The sequence below is a fragment of the Chrysemys picta genome, chromosome 2, assembly GCF_011386835.1.
Source record: "Chrysemys picta bellii isolate R12L10 chromosome 2, ASM1138683v2, whole genome shotgun sequence".
NCBI lineage: Eukaryota > Metazoa > Chordata > Testudines > Emydidae > Chrysemys > Chrysemys picta.
Genome location: NC_088792.1, coordinates 104,594,784 through 104,600,783, shown reverse-complemented (window position 1 = coordinate 104,600,783; position 6,000 = coordinate 104,594,784). Strand labels below are relative to the sequence as shown.

The 6,000-nt window shown below is 37.0% G+C and overlaps 1 long non-coding RNA gene across 1 annotated transcript in view; it reads left to right on the top strand.

The window, feature by feature from the left end:
* Nucleotides 1–526: 526 nt before the first annotated feature.
* Nucleotides 527–6,000, top strand: part of LOC135981109 (uncharacterized) — a 136,673-nt gene continuing 131,199 nt past the window's right edge. Inside the window, exon 1 of the long non-coding RNA XR_010598071.1 lies at nt 527–861. This is a non-coding gene — a long non-coding RNA (uncharacterized LOC135981109). The remainder of the gene's footprint in view (nt 862–6,000) is intronic.

Below are 6,000 nucleotides of genomic sequence, written 5' to 3'. Positions count from 1 at the left end.
CCTGAACAACATCCCATTAAAGTCAATGCAAAGACTCCCATTCATTTTAGTAGGAATTAATTAAAGCCTAAACTGAATCCACTGAACTACATATCACATATGAGGAAAACGGCCACATTTGCTATTTTTCTCCATACCCAGCAGAAATGATTTAGTTAATAACGAGGATGATATTTGGAAAATGTTATTTGCTTTTAATCTAAATGATGTAACCTGTAGCCAGATACTACAGCGATGCCTTTATAAATGCATGAAATAATAATAGAAGAAATATGGCCTGGCTAATTCTTACAAATTTCAGTTGGAAAACGCAACAAACCACAATTACTGTAGCTCCTACAAAAAGTAAAAGATTTTGGGTTTGAATTTTGTTTCGAAAAATTTCTGCTCCTTCTACAATAACATTTGAAAAAAAGTGTAATTTGTCATTTGATCACTTTTCAACTTGGGAAAATAATTTTCAAGGTTTGTACCAAAGAAGCAAAAACCACACAAACTTGCCCCTTTCTGTTTAAATATTCCAATTATAGCCACACAATGAACTTTAACAACTTCCTGACCTTCTCCCTGGTGAACCTAGATAAGACAGGATGAAAGAGGGACATGGGCACTGATCCAAACTAAAAGCATAACAGACATGAACTTAGATGGAAATATACCCACGTTATCAAACATGTTGGAGCACTTTTCTATGAGTGCTGGCTTTATTAACAGAAGGAGATTTTGAAATCTGTTTAGCTCTGTGTAGCTAGAGTGAGTCATCCTTCAAATCTCTCTTTCAACAATTAATCTTGTATACCAGCCTCTGCAGCTCAGTGCTTTTGTAGAGGCTGAATGTTTTTCACTAATTGTTACAGATGGGTAAGTCTCTTTCCATAGCCATATTTATATTCCTTTTCTCTTGAACTATTTATATCAGTTATTGCATATAAATATTATTTAAGATATATAATTAATATATAAGATAGTCCAGAAGATAAGATTGGTATCTTGGAATATAGGGACATTAACTGGAAAAAGTGCAGAGCTGGCTCAGACATTGATGAAAAGGAAAGTACAGATTGTCGGCATTCAACAGACTAAATGGAAGGGAGCAAAGGCAAGCACTATGGTGGAAGGCTGTCACATTAAATAAAAAAAATGGAGATGGTATAGTTGTAGACAAAGTGATGCAGGGATGTGCAGTGGCTGTGGATAGGATATATCAGAGGATAATTTTGGCTAAGTTAGCTTTTGAAAATGGCCCTTTAAATGTTATATGTGCACCCCAGAAGGGATGTGACAAATAAGAGGAGGAGGTTTCTGGGTAAATTGAATACTGCTGTACAGAAAGTGATAAAGGATGAAAGAGTCATCATGGGAGCCAAGTTTGATGGTCATGTGGGAGAGACGATAAATGCTTCAAAAGGCACCATGGCAGCTGGGGATTTGGACAGAGAAACAGGAAGGGGAGACTATTTTACAGTAGGCCCAGACATGATTTGGTAGTCAGTAATACATTTTTCACTAAGAAGAACATTTGATTACCTGTAAGAGTGGTAGAATATGGGCTCAGATTACTTCCTGATGAACCAAGGGGAAAGCATAGCAACTCAACAGAGAATGCTGGTTCTTGACTATGCATACATGTCATACATGAGAGAAAAATGGTCCACAGCAGTACATAAAACCAAGTGATGGCAGTTTAAGGAAGCTAGAAAGGAGTTTAAAACAAGTGTTGAAGAAGATCTCTTTAGAAGGTTTAGAGAACATACGAATTGATGGTAGAATCATATTGCAAGCAAAATTCAAGAATGTGCAAAGAGAATGCTTGTTGAAACAAAAGCAAGAGCCCTTTTTTTCCTGATGGAAGTGGAATGAGAAAGTTCGAGAGGCCATGAAGGATATGAAAAAGTGTTTTAAATTTTGGCAAGTGATGCTTCAGCAATAGGATTTTCAGAAGTATAAAAAATCCAAAAAGATAGCGAAGAAAGAGGTAGAGGCTGCTCAAGCTAAAGCCATGGAAGATTATATGCACACTTCAAAACAAAAGAGGGTGAGAGAAATATATAGACTGGCAAAGACTGAGGATGAGAGACTAAAGACACTGATGAGATCAGCCACTAACATGAAAGTGGAAATATGTTAATCAATGAGAACCAGATTAAGGAATGGTGGAGAAATTACTTTGATTGGCTTCAGAATGAAGAGAATCCAAGAGAACCATGCCATATAATAAAACCACACCAGGACTGGTGGCACCAGTCCTAGAAGAAGTAGTTGCAGATGCTTTGAACAATATGAAAAATAAGAAATCTGTCACCTCCCAGTGGCATGCCAGCAGAAGTATGGAAGTGCCTGAGGCAAGTAGGCATGAACATATTGACACAACTGTTTAATTGCATCATGAAGACTGGAAAGAAGTCTGATTCCTTGAGACAGAGCACATTAGCATCGATATTTAAGAGAAAAGATTTACGAGACTAGTGACTACCATGGCATTATATTCATGAACCACATGAGGACGATCTCGGAGAAAGATATTGATGAGAGAAGAGAAGTGAAAGTCAGTGACAATTAGATTGGATTTGTGCCAGGTAAGTCAATAATGGATGCTAGATTTACATTAAGATTGCTTGTGGAAAAATGTAGAGAAAAGAGGAAAATCCTACACATAGTATTCATCAATCTTGAGAAGGCTTATGACCACAGTTCATAAATTCATAGCTTCCAAGACCAGAACAGACCATTGTAATCATCTAGTCTGACCTCCTGTGTAACACAGGCCATAGAACTTCTTTCCCAAAATAATTCCTAGATTATACTTTTAGAAAAACATCCGATCTTTATTTGAAAATTGTGATGTCAGTGATGGAGAATCACCACAATCCTAGGTAAATTGTTCCAAGAGAAGTCATCTGGTGGAGTAAGAGAATGAAAGAGATACCTGAAGATTTTATCAGACTTGTCCAGTATATGTATGAAGGTGCTGTTACCACAGGTTGAAGGCCACATGGAGAAAGTGAACAGTTTCTTATAAGAGTAGGAGTACATCAAGGCTCGTAACTAGCTCCCTTTTTCATGTTGGTGCTTGATGCACTTACAGAAAACATCCAGAGAGTGGCATGCTGGTTTTTGCAGAAGACATAGTGCTCGTGGAAGAGAGAAAGGTTAAGTGGAGGAAAACTTAGAGAGATGGAAGTGCATGCTTGAAAAAAGTGGCATGAAAATCAGCAGAAATAAAAAAGTATAGTGTCTGTAGTTTTGATGATGCCTTCCAGAAAAACAATGAGTCTCTAAGTATGGGGAGTCAGCCACCACCAATGATACGGAAGTCCAAGTACCTGCACCGCTTCCCACAGCTCACATTGGCCGGGAACGACAAACCACGCCCACTGGGAGCTTACAATCTAACGAAGGATAGATATAAATGTTTAGAAATATAGATGTAGAAAAATCTAGCTCATATGTCACCCAGATTTTGCCTGAATGATACACAGGGTCCAAATAGCATGTTTGTTGTACCACGCAGTACTTGCTGTCCTTAATTTCTATTCTTACCTCTCAGTTCTGATGCCACACAGCATTAGGGACAATACTGAAAAATCTAGGATCTTTTAAAGAGAGTTCAAGAGATAAAACTGGTGTAGAGTTAGAATTAGCAAGTAATTAATGATAGGCAAAATGAGAAAAGGTTTGGAGGATTGACAAGCATTCAGATTTTCTGAAACTTTTCAGTGTTTAATGTAAGTCATATTCACATGCCTTTTATCTGAAAATCAGACTAAAAATCTTGCAAGATCAGGTTTCTTTTTGTGAGATTTGAAGTATTTCCTGGTTGCAGTTTGGTTGGTAGGGACATACTGGGAAAAAAGATCCTCTCTCATTATTTCAGTATTGCCACAGCTGAAATTAAAAAGTCAAAGATGTGATTGTAAATAAATAAATAAAAATAGTGATAAAATATGTTTGAATATCAAAAGATTCATGTCTAAGATTTGAGCAAAGGTTAAGGCTGGTGGTTATTTATCTGAATTAGTTCATCTCACATTACAAAAGATTAGTTTATATATATATATAAACTGTTACTCCTCATCAAATCCTAGGAATCCCATATAAGAAACAGGGTTTTTTTAGGTAAAAGTCATATTGCAAGTGAGGAAATTAAGGTGCCTGGAAGAAAAACTGGCTGTATTAATTACTTAAGTGTTTGTCAAAGGTTCTTATACTGATTCTGAGAGGTGATGAAGACATGCAGTTCCTATGGGTTGTATTGGCATGCAACACTTCTCAGGATCAGGTCCAACTCATGCAGTTCCCCTGTCCCCAAAATAACAATCAATAATTTGTACTTTTATAGTAATATGTAACAGGTGGCTTTTCAAGGAGTATCCACTCTATTTCAGTAAATGTGCTTGAAGAAGGGAATATTTAAGTCACACCTTGTATAGTGAATACATATTTATTCATGCTTGTGCATGACGTGACCGTTTTTATAATGCCAGGTCTACTGTTTCTGTGTATAATACCAGTCACTTTTTTTTATATCTGACAAAGAAAGTAGATAAGGTAACAAGTTAAGACACTTGCATAGGGTAACTATTTCTGGCTATCAAACTAACCAGAAAGCATTTTGTTTTTGTTTTGAGGCTTCTTGTTATCATAACAGAAATTCTAAAACCTCAAGGTATATTATTTCAAACCATTTATTTCGGCAAGCCCACTTTGGAATCTAGTAATTTGATTACATAGCTGTTGCTATTTTTGATATTTGCCTTTCACTTTTAAGAAAGGCATGAAGTATAATATGTCAAGGAGACAGACAATCAATACAATGAACTAAAGGGTCATGGTAATGACTTAAGGATGAGTGAGAAAAGGAATGTGACAGTAACCATCTGTGCAAGATTCAACTTGGTTGGAGACTAAGGGATATTGTTGTGGTAGCTGGATTTTATACACTAAAATTTTATGGGAAATCATTGAAATCTGTGCTTTTTTGGACCCAATCCTTCTCTCTTTGAAGTCAGTACAAGTTTTGCCATTCACTTGAATGGTAGCAGGATCAGCCCAAAATGATGACATGCATAGTCAAAAAGTAAGCGATGAGATGGGAAGTAAATTAGTTGTCTTCTTTCCCTTCCCCTCCCTCTTTTAAAGTCCTACTCATTATGTTCACTTATATTTTAGTAGACTGAAAAGACAAACAAGTCATATGGTTACAACTGTAGAGAATTTACCCTGACTCCTTCACTAAGTATTTTTAAAGATTGTATTGAATAATGCTAGCCTCCTATGAAGACCTCACTCATCTGAAAATAGTTCACTGAATGAACATAAGCTTCATAGAATGATGATTAGACTGTGTTACAAATTCCCATTGTATATGTGCAAGCCACGTGTGTAACTGCTTTCCGAAATTCTATCGCATATAAATAGAAATTAACAGGGGCTTAAACCCTTAGGCAAAATTCCCATTAGTAGGTTCATCTTGTATATAAGGCACAGGAAATCTGGATCCTGGTGTTGCTACAGACTGCGTGACTCTGAGCAAGTCACTTAATCTCTTTGTGCCTCAGTCCCCCATCTGCTAAATGGTGATAATTATCCTTCCTATCACCCTTTGCCTGTTTAGATTTTAAGTGTGACGGATATGAAGTATTTCTGCAACATTCTGGACAAGCTTTATTGAATTAAGTTTATATATCATTGTGGACCAAAGATTGTATATAATTCCATGGGGGAGCAGGACCACAGTCTTCCAAGTACTAAGAACAGTGAGGGGTCGTTAGGCAAATTCATTTAGTTGTAACACCTCCAGAGGGCTACCACCATCTGGAGACGCTTGGATATACTGATTCAAACTGGATTATCAAGGGACCAACAGACAATGAAAGAATTTTCAGTTAAATACCTTGAGTTAAAACTGACCCAGGGCATTCATTCTAACCCCACAAATGGATAGGACTATCTGTCCAAGGTGTGTGTGTGTGGGGGGAACAATCATTCCTGGGAATGGTT